The sequence below is a fragment of the Heterocephalus glaber genome, unplaced genomic scaffold (assembly GCF_053883595.1).
Source record: "Heterocephalus glaber isolate CG9 unplaced genomic scaffold, H.glaber_assembly_v1.0 deba00000738, whole genome shotgun sequence".
In the NCBI taxonomy this organism is placed as follows: Eukaryota; Metazoa; Chordata; class Mammalia; order Rodentia; family Bathyergidae; genus Heterocephalus; species Heterocephalus glaber.
The window spans coordinates 6,442,334-6,460,273 of NW_028258161.1; positions in this window are offsets into that span (position 1 = coordinate 6,442,334).

Here is a 17,940-nt window from a genome sequence, read left to right on the forward strand (position 1 = left end):
CTAGACTTTCCTACCTCTCTGGAGTTTGGGTTTCCACCACTCTATTAACTTAGAGCACTGATGCACTGCAGCATTATAAATTTTAAAGGCATAGATAATAGGAAAGACCAATCAAAACTGTGTTCACTGTGTGCAAAGTGTAGTATGAGTATGATTTGAATAGAATGTTCAGTTTTTAATATGAGCCATAGCACTTGTTAGTATCTCAGTAGTTTCATGAAACGTTTCCTGTATTCTAATCTATTTTGAGAAATTCTGTGGTCTTCTTTTATTACAGTTCAAGAAATTTGACAATTAAAAAATTTATAAGACAATTATTATAGTTCAGAAATTTTTGTTTTATTTCCTCCTGCTTACTTTGCCGTTACCCAGCTTATGTTTATTTCAACCATTTTACATGGTTGTGGTTGAGACAGATACTTGATGAAGTCAGTGATGATTTCCAAAGAGCGTTTCTGCTTAAGCACAAAGAATAAAAATATACAAATATTCTTAGATCTATTTTAAGGAATGAGTTGTTATTAGACTTCTTGGTATGATTATTTGAAAGGGCCAATCATTGCTCATACAAGAGATGAGAGATAACACAGTGGAAGAATGTAAAAAAAGAAAGAAAAAGAAAAGAATCACAGCTTTGCCTTTTACTTGCAGTGTAAGCCTGAGAAAGTTATCGACCATCTGTGCCAATTTCCTTGTCTGAAAAGTGAGGAAATAGACCCTGTTTCATCACACGGTCACAGTAATTAAACGACTTCATATAGGTAAAATGCTAGGAACAGTGGTTGTCATGAAGCAAGCATTACATACTAACATTATATCATCATTATGATTACCATTTGCTATCTGAAATACAGGATTACCTTTCAGGCCAATCACCCTGTGATGGGTGCATAACATACGTAGAGATGCTACTTCTGAGTCCTTCTGACCACCAGAGCCCCGGCTGGGGCGTTTTGCATGGCTGAAATTAACTGTAACTCTGCCCAGGCTCAACTGCAGGTGGAACCCCTCCATCTTCAGGGCCACGTTGGCTTATTTGCATACCTGTCCCTCACTTGTCCATATTGCCTCTCAAAAAATATATCTTGTCTTTTTCTTTAACTTTTAATCAATCTCCTCCAATTTGTTGCTCAAAATTTGCCTGGGATTCAGATGAGAATATTTAAAAATATCTGAAAGCCTGAAAGGAAGAGGCAAAGCACCTCATAATCGTTATCTGTCTTTCTCACCATCTTTGTTTCCTGAAGGCAAAATATCCCATCCAGGTTGCTCTCAGTGGAAGGAGGTCCCAGAAACAGCTTCTTCTGTGACTCGATCACGTGTAGTAGACGCTGTTGATTGTGTACCTGACACCCACTTCCCCCTCTTATTTGCTAATTAAGCAAAATCCATACTTTTGAAGACATTTAGCCTCCTCTCTGGACCCATTTGCAATTCCATTGCCTTTTCCAGTGATCAGAAGGGAGCCTGTGACTCCAATCTGTCTAATGAGGCCTAAGAGAAAGTCTGCTGGGGAGTGGGGAGGGAAGAGCTTGTGAAAACTATATTCTTTCTTTTAAAAAACAAGCCACACAGAAGCTCATAATGGAAAAGCGGTTTCCTTCTGTGTCTCACTGTCATTGGATGGGGATGTGATAGTGCAAGCTGTGACAGCCATATTAGCACAATATGGTGCACGTCTAAAGGCAAGTGGCAAGGTGCTGAAATGGTAAAGAAAGCATGGAGTGCCATGACGAGGCCGCCCTATCACTGTGACTGCCCCGGAGCAGTCTCATCTCTGATTTGTTTTGGTAAAGCACAAAGCTAATGGAATTTGATCTCTATTGCTTGGGAGCTGATCCTAACTAGTACAAATACATATGTATTTTTGCAAAGAATATAGAGTCCTTTGTAACAGCACATTAATTCATCATTGAGCCCCCCCCCCGATATCTAATAAATGACCATTATGGTTTAGATCTAGAATGTCCCCAAAGCCTCACATGTTCACAGGCAGGGCCTTTGGAAGGCGAATGGGTTATGGGGTACTTTCTCTGACTTGCCAGTTAGGGGCTTGATCCTAACCCTGATCTGAAAGGAAGAATTTCTCTCCTCACCTCCTCTCTGCTTTTCTGCTTCCTGGCTGCCCTGCAGTGAGCTCTCTGCCAGACCCTTCCACCAGGCCTTTCTGACCTTGGACCCAGCTGACCATGGACTGAGATTGTGAGCCAAAATAAACCTCTCCTCCTTCCTTAAGCTGTGAGTGTCGGACATTTTGTCTTCACAATGAGAAACTAACTAAAACAAATTTCTATATTCAGAGTATTATCACACCTTCTTCTTTATTGACTTTTCTTTTAAAAACAGAGATTTTTCTATTAAAATCATATAAATGTTATAACTATTTTACCCAATTAGCTCCAAATTTTCACAAGTTCAAAATTCCTTTTTTTACTCAAATTACAAATTTAGAATCTAGTTATAAATTCATCTGATTCTTTCATGGTCCCTGTCATATTTATCATGACTTTCTAGACAGACTTTGACTAAAATCTTGACTTTGGAGCCAAAGAGACACAGAGTAATATTCACTAGTCAAGCAAATGGATAAGTATTTATTTTCTCTGTTACCAAGAAGAAATGAGATAACATACATAAAACGCTTCACTAAACCTTGGCACAGCATACAAATCTCCAAAAAAACAAAACTGTAGAGGGAAAAAAGAAGTGGAGTTGGGGGATAAACTGTAAAGAAAGAAGAAAAGGAAAATAAAAATGTCAAAAGGAGAAGGAAGAGGACAAGGGCCCAAGAAGAAAAAGGCAAACTAAAGGGAAAGACAAAAAGGAAAATGAGAAGGAGGTAAAAGGCAGGAAGAAAGGAGACGGAAAAGGGGGAAAGGAAGAAAAGAAGAGAAAGAGCAAGAAGATGAGAGGAAGACACAAGTGACGTTGAGGGTGACGACGAAGAAAAGGAAGAGAATACTGATGATTTCTGAGCCCGAGAAGAGCATCAAAAGACAGAAAGATTAAATTACTTTGAGAGCCCAGACAAAACTCTGATCATCTACTTTTTAATGCGATGTGACTTCCCCCCCTAAAAGGGATGGCATTATATGGTTGACACTCTTTCATGCAGTTTGAATCTATTTTCTCCAAATATTGCCAGAAAGAGAATCACTATTTACTACAAAGCTTATAACCCTTGGGCAATGATCTTTATATTTCAAAATGATTGATTCATTAAGATTCCAGTACAATCAAAGAACGTGGAGATGGCCCAAGAGTTTGAGGTATAGCTGAATTAAACAAGTAAAAGTCAAGACAAACAATTCACTCCATTTCTTCTCTAATGGCCAGGAGTCCCCCTTCTTCAGTGATGACAGGACAAGATGAAGGAGCATTGGTTTTTGTCTTTGTTTTTGATGCAAGAGGGAGGTCTTGACAATGAGAGCTGATAAAAGCCCCCTCTGTTACCATCCCATCGGTTATAAGGCACTTCCTATAGAGAACTTGTTTTTAACTATACTGATTTTGTACAGTCGAATGTGGGCAAAGAGCAGGGCAAATGACGATAGGCAAGGAACTAGAAAGAGCTCTCAGAAAGTTTTCCAGGCCAATGCTTTTGAACTGCAGTCAACTTATAAGTGTTTCCTACCATGGGGCATAGGGAGAGGAGGTTCTTTTTGTTCTTTAGGTTTGTTTATGAGCATTAGCCCTTTCCCTGACTCTTGAGGGTGGTGTCATGCATCCCACATCTATAGCATTCTCCTTCTTGCTATGAGAAACACATGCCATCTTCCGGTCTGTCTGTCTTTCCTGTTCTATGCTAATTATGTTCCTAGTTTTCATTAGCATACATTCTAGCCTGAGATTTTGCAACTTTACTGTGTGCCATGTTCCCATGAGACATTATCCTTAGTAGCTATTTCTCAGACACATCCATGGGTATTGTTTTTGGTTCTCATCTTCCCTCTACCAAGTCAGAGTTTAGCCAACTATACCAGCATCACCCTAAACCCACCCATGCACCATTACCTTCCACCATTAGCTCTCAACTGCAGCATCTCGTCACCATGCATCACAGTTCCAGGACAGTGACTTCATCCAAGAATGGCCCAAGCAGGAAACTCTTGCATTGGCCTGAACTAATAATGGAGAAAAGGGAGAAGCCCAGTCTTTCCAGTGCAGAAGATGTGTGCATTGTGTGTTGTGAGTAGCCCTTGGGGAGGGAAAGATTTCAAGTTCAGCATTTATGTGGCACATTTTTCAATTAGACAACATACTGCATGGCATTTCCCTTCCTCCCTTAACCCCTTCTCTTTTATTACCACATGATTTCATCTCCCCGTGTGACTGACAGAGCCCACTGGGCTCAACACTGATAAAAAACATCTGCAGGGGAAAAATTGCAATTTAGAAAACAATTAAGTACATCAATTTCAATTCATTTAGTTGGCCAGAGAAAGAAAAGTTATTTCAAAGAGGTAACTTGATCTATGGCAGTCATGGAGTAAAGGGCGCCCAGATCGGCTTTCTCCAGGTTGTAGGGTTAAGGAATGAGTCTTAGCTCAGAGGGCTAAATGCAGACCTAAGTCTTTATGCTGCAGGTTTTAACAAACCACTGAGCATTTCTCCAGCTTTTTCATTTCTTCCCATTTTTAAAGACATTCTTCTATTCTTCCTGAATTCCAGAGAACTTAAGAGCTCCCTTGAAGATGTGTATTTGTGTTTCCCTCTGTCAGGGGCTCACCAGCTGCTCACTTGTTAAAGGAGCTCAGTAAGTGAACTTTGGTTTACTGGTGAGGGTCCTATCCTAAGGGTTAACGGGTGGTGTGTGTGTGTGTGTGTGTGTGTGTGTGTGTGTGCTGACTTTCTCTTCCACTTTCCTCATTACCTCTGTGATCACCCACCAGTCCTTCCCTCTGAGATGTTCAGAATCTTCATGAATCATGTCCTCATGTTTTATCTGCAAAACCTTCAAGAAAGAAATTTAAGGGCCAGGGATTTAGCTCAGTGGTTCCACCACCTGCCTCACAAGCATAAGGACCCGAGTTGGAACCCGGGTACCAAAAAAAAAAAAATTTAATATCAACAAATCTGACTCTGAGGTTCTCCTCTTTTTTAAGAACGATATCTAAATAAAAATTGTGACCACTGTTCACTCTTACAGAAAACTTACTACAGAATCATCACTGTAATTCATACCATGATTATAGTTCATTTACCTGTAGCATTAGTCTTAAGTAGGCATTATCATTTTTATATTTTTCAGATATAAATGATCTTCAGATATAAAAGAAATGGATGTTTCTATTCTAAGACATAAATATGCTAACCCACAGAAGAAAAAGAACAATTTCTAACTAATTTTTTTAAAGTTTCTTAAGTTCATATTCTGAATAACACAATTAGGGAAATAAACTCTGGAAGGATTGGTCCAGTGATAACTTTGATTTGAAAATCTCTTGCCACATTTAATGAGTGTACATGCATAAAACAACTAGTTAGTGTCTGGCCCCAAAATATTTCCTCAATAAAGTCATCTCTACCTATTCCTCCATTTTTATCTCAATTTCCCTCAAATTTCAAAATACCCAAAGGATCATCAAATACCCTCTTGAGGTTTTATTACAGTCCCCACTTCACATCACCCATTTGGTCTAAAGACATGAAAACAAGCTCCAGGAAGCATATACTTTATGTTATCTGATTGAGAAATATTATAAGGAAGCCTCATTTGAGAAAGGGGCAGACTGATAGAAAAGATCCTGCAGGAGACCTTGCTCATTTTCTTTCAAAGTCTGGCTTGGGAACCAACATCAAACACACCCACTTTCACAGTAAGCATATGTTTCATCTTGCATCCTGTAGACAGGGAATGCAATTCCAACATCCCCAGGCCCTATAGAAACTTGGGGTTATACTCATCATATAATGAGCCAGGGTCGACTGACAGGATTATTCAACAAGGAAACCGAATTGGCACTAAAAGGACTTGAGTCTACCCAACAGGAACAGAGTGGGTTTGGTGTTAAGGAGAGAATGGTAAAAGGAAAAGAGGCTTGTGGGTTAGAGGACATTTGAAAGGCAGAGGAAGCTGACAGAAGAACCACTGGTCAAGCTGTGGTTGAACCAAGTACCAAGTCTAAAATTCAAAAATGTAGGCTTCTGGATAGGGAAGCCAGTTAACCCTGCAGCTCAATAAAGTCAGAAAGTTGCTGGGAAGGGTTTATTTAATGTAACTGGAGAGGTGGTGGAATGGAAATAGAGTACTTGGGCCTTGGAAAGTCTTCCTTTATAGTTAAAAGATGGGGAGATCACTGTGGGCTGGAAACTTCAAACACCTTTGCTGGAGGAGATCTCTGGATGCAGATGATATATAGTGAGAGGAAAAGGAATCAAGACAGCTTACTTGTTAGAGGTGAACAACTGAGCCATATTAAGAAAGCAAAAGTGAGCCTACTGATATGAAGGAAGAGATTGAAGTGAAAACACACCTAAAATTACCAATCCTCTGTCACTCACTCACTCATCCCCACCTAACTCCAGCCCTCATGAGTCCAATGAGAAAACAATGAAGAAAGTCTTCTTTTTCTGATGATGATGATGATGATGATGATGATGATGATGATGATGATGATGATGATGATGATGGGAACAGGGAAATTACCTTCTCCTGGCTCCAACATGTTTGCCTCAAAAGAGAGATGTTCATGGTGAGTTGGTTTCAGTTTTTGTTTGGTTTGATTTTAACCTCTCTGTATCAGCTCAGGACAATGAGCCAATTCGAATTCAAAGGTATTGCTGAATTTATCGGAACCATTTGTCTTCTTTGACTTTAAAAACCAAGCAGAAAAATGTTGCAAAATATGATTTCCCATCTTGCTGGCCTCTGTTCTTATCAAGAATGCCTCAGGACTGCCCCTGGAGAGGCAGCAGCCCTTTGGACCATCAGGAAACACTGGAGGTGGCTAATAAAAAGAAAATGATTTTGCGTACAAAGCAAACTGATCCCTCATGTACATCCAAAAGGACTTGGCTTCAGACGTGGGTGAAGGTTTAGGTTGGAGAAACAGAAGCTTGTTCTGAGTTTGACTTGTCATATTAATCTTCAAAACACAACAGAACCTTTCTCAGGAGGCATCCAGCAACGATGTTCACAGAAGAGCTGCAAATTAGCCCGCATTTCCTTTTCTTTTTTGAACTTGAAGTCCCTGTTGAGGACATAGTAGAAACCCTTTATGAACTGGGAATCAAGTTTAGGGGATCTACGCTCTTACCTAGGAGCGTTCCTGTGGAATCTAGTCTGCTCTAGTTGTCCCTAAAACTGAAGCTTGCTCTTTAGCATCAGTGAATCATAAGAGACAGATTTGAAATCAAAAGAATCATTTCCTAGCCTGAGAATGCTTTGTCATTTCATAGACAAGCAGCAGTTTTGTACAATAAAATTCTCAATGTGAATTAAAACAAAGAAAATCCTTCCCTCCAACATCATCCTTTTATTTATAAAACACTTCTGAGATTCTTGGTAGAAAAGCACAATGTAATGTAACACACAGGGTGGTCCACTTAGAATAGTCCCCTTTTACACTGGATTTCTTTAAGTGTGGCTCATTTTAAGTGGGTCACCAGATGTATTGTTATGTGAGTCCTTCCTGGAACTATAAAAATAGGGAAAGTTTTCAGAGGTTGACAGTGTATATGGAAATGCAGGGAGGCTGGTGCAGTTTAAGAACCGTGAGAATAAAGGACTCCATAAGGAAGCTTGATGACTGGGAAATAAAATACAAGTAAACAAATGGGGAAATGTGTTCAGTTTTAGTACCAGGACATTTACTCTCACAGTGAGGCTTTGCTTTTTGTTTTGTTTGAGTGAATGCTTTGGGGGTTTTTGTTGTTGTTTACTTTTTTATTAGTACCATGCAGGTTTGCAGTAGCTAATAATTACATTCAATGTGGGGAGTTTGCACATGCACATAACACATCTTAATTCTTTTTTTGTCCCCATCCCCTCTTCTGCTTCCCCACTCCTGCCAACTTTCCTTTCCCATGCCATATCCAAAAGCGATATTTCCATTGTCTTCCTTCAATTTTTTTAAAAATCCCATTTCCCTTCCTTCCCTCCCCACTTCTTCCATGTCTTTGGCCCCTTCCTATTTGAAAAAGATCTCCCTACTTCCTGATATCTATCTTTTGTTTTGCTGCATTTTTATCATCCTAACAGTTGTCTTTCATTCACTCATTCAGTAAATATCTATTGATACTTTGAATGATGGGAGTGTTACAGTAAAACAGGAAAGGCAATGTCTTCTGGAGCCCACTTCTAGAACTGAGAGATAAACAGATATATCCATGGTATGTCACAAGTGTAATGATGCTTTGGGAGAAAATACAAGGGAGAAGGGAAGGAGTAATCAGAGAAGGAACCCTTCTTAAATAAAATAGCTTTTTAGCAGAGACCCAAAGGAAGTACAAGGCTAAACCATTTATGTACCAAGTAGAGAGGGGGCAAAAAACCCCAAAGGCCAAGGTGTGCTTGCCCACTCCAAGAACATCAAAGTGATAACATCCTCTGAAGCACACAAAGACTCTGGCTTTGCTCAAGCCTTCCTAAAGCCAAGGAAATCATAGCACACTGTATACATAAATCAAACAACCATACTACACTATGTAAATTTACACAAATATTATGTCTCCATAAAAATAAAAGCAAGGGAGATCTGAAATAGAATAAAACTTTGGCTACTGCTGTTTAATAGAAAGTGGAAACTGAGACAGCTTGCTTTTGGTGTTTCCAGGCAAGGGTTCACAGCAGGTGGTATATGGTCTGGGTAGGGGTATTTGTCAGGGCAGCTAAATAAGGCCAGCACTTTTGATGTTCTTTCCATACCATCCTTATTCCAGGGCCTGCACAGTGATTCTGTGGGTTTCAGGGTGGAAACTTTGCCCATATCATTGGTGTTATCTCAGATATAATGGAAAAAGCTTTGTTTCCTGGAAAGTTTGTTATTAAGGACATAAAATGGAAAGGTCCATAGTCAACATTCTTCATTTCAAATTCTTGACATATCTCCTTCCCCCTGAGCCTGCCTCTGCAGGCTACCTTCCATTTTACCCTTCCTTTTTGTTAAATATTTAATTGACACATAAATCTTATATACATTCAAGATATACAATATGATGACATGATATACATTTTCATTGTACAACAGATTACCACAGCCAAACTGATTAATGTCCTTCACCATTCATACTGCTTCTCAGTTCTCCAGAACTTGTTTATCTTGTGAAAAATACTGGAGGACCAAAGGATCCTCAGCCACCCTTGTATAAAGGCCTAGACAAGTGCTACAAAGGCTGACATGAAAATGGGTCCTTTTATCTCATCCTGACCTGTGAACATCACTTATGAGATGGTTCCTTTCCCTTCTAACTCATCTTTGTCTTTAGGCTCTTTTTCTGGTATTGTCCACAAATTTCTGCTCACTTATTCTGCTGGTCAGATCCTAGTTTGGGATTTAAGAGCTGAAAACATCTCCAAAAGTTTAATCTGCTTCTTTACGTTCAGCTTTGCCCTGTAGGTTAAACAGAAACTGGAGCAGAAACATGACAGTTTTGAAATTATTTATTCAGCTAGCATTTATGGAACACCTCCTATATGTTAGTCATTGTACCTAGAAAGCAGAAATGAAAATGTGAATGATACATATGTGGTTTATGTGTTATGCAGGAGAATGTGCAGATGACAAAGAAACTTCTACCTTTGCAAGTGCCCCTTTGTCCTCTGATCTTTTTGGTGACCCCACAAAGAGCTTCATTGTAGTCTTCATTTCATAAAACACTTCTGAATGGAATCCCCCAGCAGTCCAAGATTTATTAGCTATGGAGAAAGACCTACTTAAATCCTCAAATGTAAATTACACAGTCCCACTCCTGTTATTCTCTTACATGGATGTTTGTTTCATGGCATTTACTACAATTAAAATTATACATTTATTTGAGTGCATGTTCAATTTCATGTCTACCCATCACCAAATTTAACAGCTACTTGAATCCTTTTGTTCCTCCTGTCCCCAGTGCTTAGCACAATGCCTGGCACAAGTTAGGTAGCAAATAAATGCTTGTTGTCTTAATGGACAAGTGAACAGTTCAACAAGTGGATTGAGTCAATCTTATCAGCTTGGAGAAAGACAGCAAGGATTGGAACTTACCTACTTACATGCTTAGACGGGAACGCATTACCATCACATTCTGCATTTAAAATAATCCATCCTAATTTCCCAGGGAAAGTTGAATCTTAAAATGTCTGCTTATATACCAAGTCATCTGGTCTCACCCTTGCTCTTGATCACCACATGGCTAAACCTGAAAACATTATGGTTTAGATCTAGAATGTCCCCTTTATGTTCAGAGGTTGGATTTGGGAAGGTGATTGGATCATGGGGATACTATTCTCTCAGTGGATTCATTCACTGAAAAGTTCAGAGCTGAAAGTGGTATAGAGAGGTGGGGTCTCTTTGGAAGAAGCAGGTGACTGATTGGGATGAGCAGCTTTCCTCTTCCCAGGCTATTTCTGCCTTGGGAGCCAACAGACCATGGGCTGAAAACATGAGTCAAAATAAAGCTTTCCTCTGAGCTGTGGGTGTTGGTTATTTTGTCTCAGCAATGAGAAAGTTACTGAGACAGTGACCTGAACATTGCCCACAAGCCTTAAACTAGGCCCTGTGTGAAAAGCCAAGGGTCTAATATCTTACTTCATACAATCTGGGCTCCTGGGTTTTGAAGTCATTGCTTCTAGAGCCAACCCTTGAGAGCCAAGGCTCTGCTCACATTCCAGAGAGGGTTAGCATTTCTTATTAATCTCTGTCCAAACCTGTCTGTGGATTAACGACCTCTGACCTGTGATTCCTACAATGAGAAATGAAGAACCTGACCTATGATACCACAGTGAGCAAAAACTTGGCTTCTCTAAGACCGGCTGTCCTTGCTTCTCACCTCTCCAGCCACAGCACAATGTGACAGGGAAGTTGTTACCACCAAGCAGTCATGCACACTCCAAAAGCTGTTCGAAGGTGTCCTTCACTTACAAGGTGACATTTCTGCCCACACTTGGCACCATGAGCATGGTCTTCTGGAACAGGAAAAGAGAAAGTATTTGGAATCTGAATAGCAGAGCTGAGACTCTGTCCTGAGAACTGAAGTAAATAAGGGTCTAAAAGAAATCTATTCGGTTACAACTTGTCCTGGCTTATCTATTGCGCTTGTTATAATTCAGAAGAACTTCATACTGTGGGGTTTGAGGATGGAAGCAAAGAAGAGTTGTTCAGATCAAAATACAACAATATCAGAATTCTCCAGAGAGGATATCATGTTTCAGAAAGCTGATGAGGCAGGGTAAATTCTTCTAGACAGGCTTTGGCACAGTTCTGAAGCGCTCAGACAGTTACGTTGCCTTGGTTCAATTCCAGCAGCATAAGGTCAGCTAAGTTAACTTCATCCTTTATGCCTCAATTCGCTGTTCTGCTAGGTGGGAATAAAAATGATACCTGTCTCCAAGGAATATTGTGAGGGTTTAGTGAATTAATGCACTTAAGCATTTACAAAAGTGCTTAGTAAATAGCAATAAATATTTGCTGTTATTAATTAACATCAGAGGTCTAGGATGTTGAATTGGAATCTTTCTGAAATCAAATCTGTTTTAAGAGTCAAATTATAGGGGTCTTTCTTCTAACATATCGTTTGTGAAGTGAAGGAATTTTATAAGCTTGGAGAGGAAATTCAATCCAAATGGTGATAATTTTACCACTCTAATAATTTACACTATTACAATTGTCTTGAATTGATACATAAAATTGCTTGTCACTGTAGATATACATACTTGTCCAGAAAAAGGGCTATACTTTTATTAAATTTCATATTCCAAAAATAATGAAAACCAGCCCTTCTGTAGTGCCTCTTGAGACAGAGTATTTAGATCAACAATCTAAGATGCAAGTTATGTGTGTAGTTATTTCACTTGTAATTTCTATAAACAAGCCAAAAAGAATTACATTCACTTAATTTTTTTAAATGTCCTAAAATTGAACAAATAGATGGTAAAGACTCAAAAAATGATGAAAGCTTAAGTAATACTGCATTGATGGTGAAGATTTGGGGAAGTGATTTAATAGTACATTCTATTAATAAGAAAAAGATGATAAATCCCATCAGAACAAGTAGAGAACCAAAACCAAGGAAAGGTTCAGAATTTCATCAGTAGGTGAGCAGTAGGTCTCTTTGAACAGACCTCTTGAAAAGTGAATGTTTGCCTGGGGCCTCCCATAGAAAGGCGAGCCCTGGCCACTCTGAAGTAGCCTTTCCAGTAGAGCTTTCCAAACTAGGGTTTTGCTGGCCATGGGACCATGTCAGCATCCAATTCCTCCTCTGAACCACTATTCCTCCTAAAAATAACCCAAAGAATCTTCTGACATTGGTGAGTGTGACAAGGATGTAGTTGGGAATACCATTACACTCACCCAGACACAGTCAGGAAAATTACTAAATCAAGCTGCTTATGAAACTCTAATTGGTAAATTACCTATTCTCAAACAAAACCAAGAATAAAATCCATTATGTCTTCGAATAGAATCATGTAAATAAATAATTATTATAAATACAACTATTTCATCACCACCAAATATCATCATCATCCCTAGTGTTTATTTTAAGAACATAAAATTAATATCAAGTAGCTTTTGGATAAAATTTATAATGAGTCCTTTAACCAGCCATATGACCTTGGGCTATTTTCTTAAACTCTCTAAGGCTCAGTTTCCAAATTTGTGAAATGAAAACACTTACAGAGATGTTGAAATCATTAAAATCATAGATGTAAATAACTTAGCATTTACTGAGTGCTTACTACAATTATTATTCCACCATTGAAAGAAAATTCCAAAGGGCTTAAGTGAGGAAATATCTAAGAAAAGTACTTCTTATGTATGCTCTGAGTCAAGAAATGACCAGTTAGAGTAACAGAGATAAATATACATTTCATGTCAAGAAGTGGATATGTTGATTTGGATACACATACTAAGTATTTCAGTATGCATACCAAAATATAATGATGTACAACTTCAACATAGATGAAAGAAAGCCCCTCAGAAATATTCAGAAACACTGGATATTTCATTGTTTGATGGGCCTGGCTCTCATAATTTGTATTTCTTTTTACCAATACACTGTGTCAAGGAACACCTGGTAGATGCAGAGGGCCTGTCTGCAACAATCCATTTTCCTTCTCAACAAATATTCCTAGAGGAAGTGAGAACCAGACATTCTTCCCTGATGTGCTTTCATTCTCCCAACAACAACCCAAGTCCTTTCTGTACATCTGTGACCCAGGGGTGCCTCTTGCCAAAGTGCCAAGCACAGGTGCTGGTTGCCTTCCCATGAAACACCTTTGAAGAGTTCCTCTCCAGAGATGGTTTAATTGAATGTCAAGGGCAGAGGGCGGCCATGATACACGACTGTAAGTTACCTTATTATCTCCTGACCTCAGTCGCTGAAGACACTTTCAGAGAAGCCTCTCAGCTTGCCTTCTCCATTCACTGTGCCCTCCCCTATTGCCAAAAGCTGCAGGTGAAGAGGACAAGGTCCATGTGGCCGCACTGCACAACCGACCACAGTCGATTTGAATGAGAAGTGAGACCCTGACCTATTCCATGACCATTCCCAGTGAAATGAGAATTGCGATCAAGAGTTATTGGTCACTCTGTTTATCATTCCCTAAGGTTGAATTCACACATGCAAAGTAGGCGGCCCATATTTTCTGTCTGGTGGACCAGGGGGACAGTGAATGTCACCCATGGGGAAAGAGAAAAAATGAAGCATTTTTCAGAGAGAAGCGAAGGCTTGGGATGCAGAGGCTCTGTTTCCTGGCATTCAGTGACATTCTTGCCTCTGTTGCCATCCTGAAGCCTCGCTGCACACTCACCCTTGAGTTGTGTAAGCCTCCCTTGCACCCATCTACTAAACAGTCCTCTTCCAGCATGCCACACCAAAGACGGATGGAATTGGTATGTCCTGTTTCAGGCATCCTTTCCCAGCACCTTGGTGTACTTTATCGTGAATATATTTCCTGAGTCCTCTATCTTCTCTTTCCCTCAGTGCCCTGGTCTTATATTTTGTACATAGGGAGGTATATTCCTATACTTCTGGCCCACATATCACTGACTACCTTACATGCACTTAGATTTCTCGTTTTCCCACATCTAACATGGGCTTTGTTCTCTCTAGAAGAATGTTTATTCACCCATTCCTCCATTTCCATAAAGAAGCAAGGATTTCCATCCCATTTCCAGGAGAGATTAGTAGGGAAAAGGGGAAGCTTTTAAGTTTAGAAGAAGTGATCATCTTCACAGATGAGGCTGTAGGCTTCCCTCTCACTCTTGTACCATGAAATCACGGCATAAGGCCCTGATGAGCTTTCTTGTTGGAGCTCTGCATCCTCCCTAGGTTAAGAGAGATTTCAGGTCTCTTTGTATCTGTCTTAGCAATCATTAACACTTAGACCTGCCTCCTGGTGAAGGTGGGAGTGGGGTGCAGTGGGCACAGAGGAGCCACTTACACCCACAATCTAACCTTACAGGGTATAAGGAGGCAGGGCATGAGAGGAATCCTTATTTGGGTATTTTTAGATCCAAGATATATTCTCCAAGCTTGGAGAACATAATAAAACTAATACATACATAACACATACTAAATCATACATAATAAAACTAATGTTTGATCCTTGATTCCTAAATCTATTTCTAAATTGGTTCAACATTTAGATGAAAGAATATGCTTGGTACCTTGGAGTTCTCACTAGTTTTGAAGGTGAGAATGTTGAATAAAAGAATACCCAACTGCATTATGAGGTCTACTCTTTGAGATTTTGCTGCATTATTGTCTACCAAAAGACACATAATCTACCAATCTATCTTAGTTGCTCTCCTTTATTTCCTAAACTGCTAAAAGATGATGTATTCCATCCAAAGACTGCAATCAGAAACCTTCACATCTTCCTTGATTCCTCTTTCCTCTCACTAACTACATCTGAATAATCACCAACTTGCATTGATTTTGTCTTCCTAGGGTTTCCACTATTCCTATAGGCAGTGCCTGAACTCAAGCCCTCTTATCTGTACTTTCAATACTGCTGTACTTTCTGGCTGTCTTCTTTGCCTCAAACTCTCTTTCTACATTGTAGAAGAATTTATCTCTCGCAGATAAATCTGATGATACCAGTGCCTGTTTCTTACAAGAAAATCTGAATATGTAAGACCTATCACATTTTGCCTCAACACACAAATTTTAGCAATTACATTTTCTTCCATTATGCTGTACTATTTCTCAACATTGCTACATCTAGAGCCACCATGCCCCAAGCTGATATCTCAGTCATATCGATATATTCACTATTTCTTAAATTCCATGTCTTTGCACATAAATTAAATGCACAAGCATTTCATGGTCCCTACCCTATCTCAAAAGAACCACTTAGCCTTGGAGTTCTAGATAAAAATTTAAATCATATGTGCTATGCATTCATATTTCTCATTGCTGTTTTCAAACCATTCTCTCTACCCACCCGCCCTGTGCACTTTCAGAGTTGTGATTCTCACGTAATTAAATCATATATCAAATTATCTCTCACTGTTGCTATCAGTCAACCCCTTTATCTACCATTTACTTTGTTTCCTAGTACACTGCTTTTGTCTTAATTCTTGGATAAAAATCACAATATCTGCCTTAATGATTCAATTTAACTCCCTAGCCTCTCATTGTCTTAAACTCCTTTCTGGTGACCTCAAAATAACCACTTAACATTATTTCAGCTGTTCATTGTTATATTCGTAAATCCGGACCAATAATACTTCCAAATTCTCAATGCAATTCATTTTGTTGTTTGACCATAATCTCTATCCATCTCTTCGTTCCCTGTGATGCCCCCAATAACAGCTTTACCAGGATCTTCGGTCCATTCATCTTCTAATCCTTTCATACTCTAACCTTCTTAATACCTCAGTTCCTCTTTTCTCATTTTACATTTTAGTAGCATATTAATTTGTTTATGTATACTCTCAATTTCTTGTCTCCTTTGTACTTAGAAACACTACAATCCTGATTAAATCCATTTAATCCTGCAACCATAAATAAGAATGAGCTGAAGACAAATGCATAGGATTATGAACTTCAAGAGAGCTTATCTGCTGCTTGATAGTCATACTGCACTTTTCCTGTCCCTCTACTACATATTGGATAGCTTTTTTCTTCACTCTCCCCTCTCCTCAAACCCACAATACACACCTCAATCTTCACTCTCAGATCATGATTTTTTTCTACTTCACTAAGAAAACTATAAAAAACAAAAATGGACTTATGTAGAGTCCCACCCCATCATCCTTTTCCCTCCAGAATCTGCACACATAAACTGTGGTCTCCCTCTGCTTCCAGAGAGGATTGATCTTTGCTCCCGTTCACCAGCAATACCTTCACTTGCAAACTAGATGCCATCTATCTAGATTGTTTCCCATCAATATACATACAGTCAAATTATTTCTTTCATCTTAAAAACAAAACAAAAAATTCTTTAGTTAACACTATTTCTCGGATCTGAAACTGCCTTGTTGACAAATTTATTTGCCTTTCCTGCAAAAGCTCCTTGAGAGAGTTGTCTATGTTCCTTCTCTGTGACTCTTTTCCTCACACACTTGATCATACTATTCCAATCAGCTTTCATTTCTACCTACTCTACCCAAACTGCAATGGTCTAATGTCGGTCCTCCTCTTACTTCATTTATTAGCACCATTGGCTGTAGTCAACCCCTCTGCATTCTTTGATTCAGTTTCTTCACTTGTCTTCCAGAACCCACCCCCTACTTTTGGTTTAATCTACTGATTACTTCCCTAGTCACCCTCCCCAGTCTCTTTTGCTAGCTTTACCCCTCTTTAAGATTTCAATGTTTAAATGTTCCAGTTCTTTCTTTGCACTCTTCTCCTTTTTCACTCATTCTTTTATAATCTCATCCAGAATCACAACTTTAAATATCACATCTGTCCTAAAGACTCCTAATTTTTAGAAACCAACAGTGTCTGTCAAGTAGTAAAGGTCAAATCATGCCAACTTGATGAATGTACAAAGGTGCTGTATCCACACAGTGTTTTAATACCAAATCACCAGCTCTACAAGTCAGTTGCAGCTTTAAAGGCCTCTCCTCAATCCCCACTCTAAATATGTATATAGACACACTCTACTAATTGAGATAATTTAAAGCTATTTTTCACATATTTGCTTAATTAGTTCGCAGTGACCTCTGCAAAAACACTGGCCTCTGATGATTATACGAGGTAGTTTTTTGGCATAGACACCAAAGCATCAAAGAATCAGCTGGAGCTAAAGAAAACAATAACACAACTGGTTTTAATTACTCATGACAGGCAGCTGAATATATCTGACATAGGCCTTCTCCCCAATACATCACTCAAAGGCCAGCTACGGGAAATGATGGAGAGAGAAAAAAAAACAAAACAAAGATGGGGCCAAAATGTGTCCATAATGCAAACCAGATCATCTTTCATATGATGGCCTTATTCATTTTATTTTATATTTTTATGATGGTCCCAAATCTATAAAATTCCTGACCTTGTAAGATGTGGCATGTAAGATGCATGCTGGCACACAGGACTGGTGGCCCAAGTTCTCAGAAGAGATGGTGAAGGCAGCACCCACTCATGGATCACTGGTAAACCAAGGGGCCCTCCAAAGTTCATCCAGAATTACAGACACACTTGCAATTCAACATTTACAGAGGATTAACTTCATCTATAGCCTTATTACCTTCTTTGAATGTGTTGCTTAGTGAGAAATGAGTGAGGATTAGGAGTTGCTTTGTTACAACCTACCCGTAATTTTAACATATTTCTCCTATCAAGTAC